Source organism: Panthera pardus, unplaced genomic scaffold (genome assembly GCF_024362965.1).
Source record: "Panthera pardus isolate Hobbes unplaced genomic scaffold, ASM2436296v1 HiC_scaffold_22, whole genome shotgun sequence".
Classification (NCBI taxonomy): domain Eukaryota; kingdom Metazoa; phylum Chordata; class Mammalia; order Carnivora; family Felidae; genus Panthera; species Panthera pardus.
Window position 1 is genome coordinate 46,949,492 of NW_026526788.1, and position 231 is coordinate 46,949,722.

A 231-nucleotide genomic window follows, 5' to 3' on the forward strand; every position below is an offset into this window, starting at 1 on the left:
TGCCGCTCGGGAGCGCGCGCCCCGAGACTCCGCGCGTCGTGGCGTCACTGTGTACGCCCCGCCCCTGCACCCGTGGCGCTGTCCGCGGTGCTGACGGCCCAGGCCAACCCAAAGCCTCCGGGGCCCGGAAAAGCGAAGATCCGGAAGACCACGGGGGTCAGACGACTCCGGATGGCTGGGGTACCTGGTACGCTGTTGAGTCCCTGAATCCCAGTGGCCTTGAACGAACAC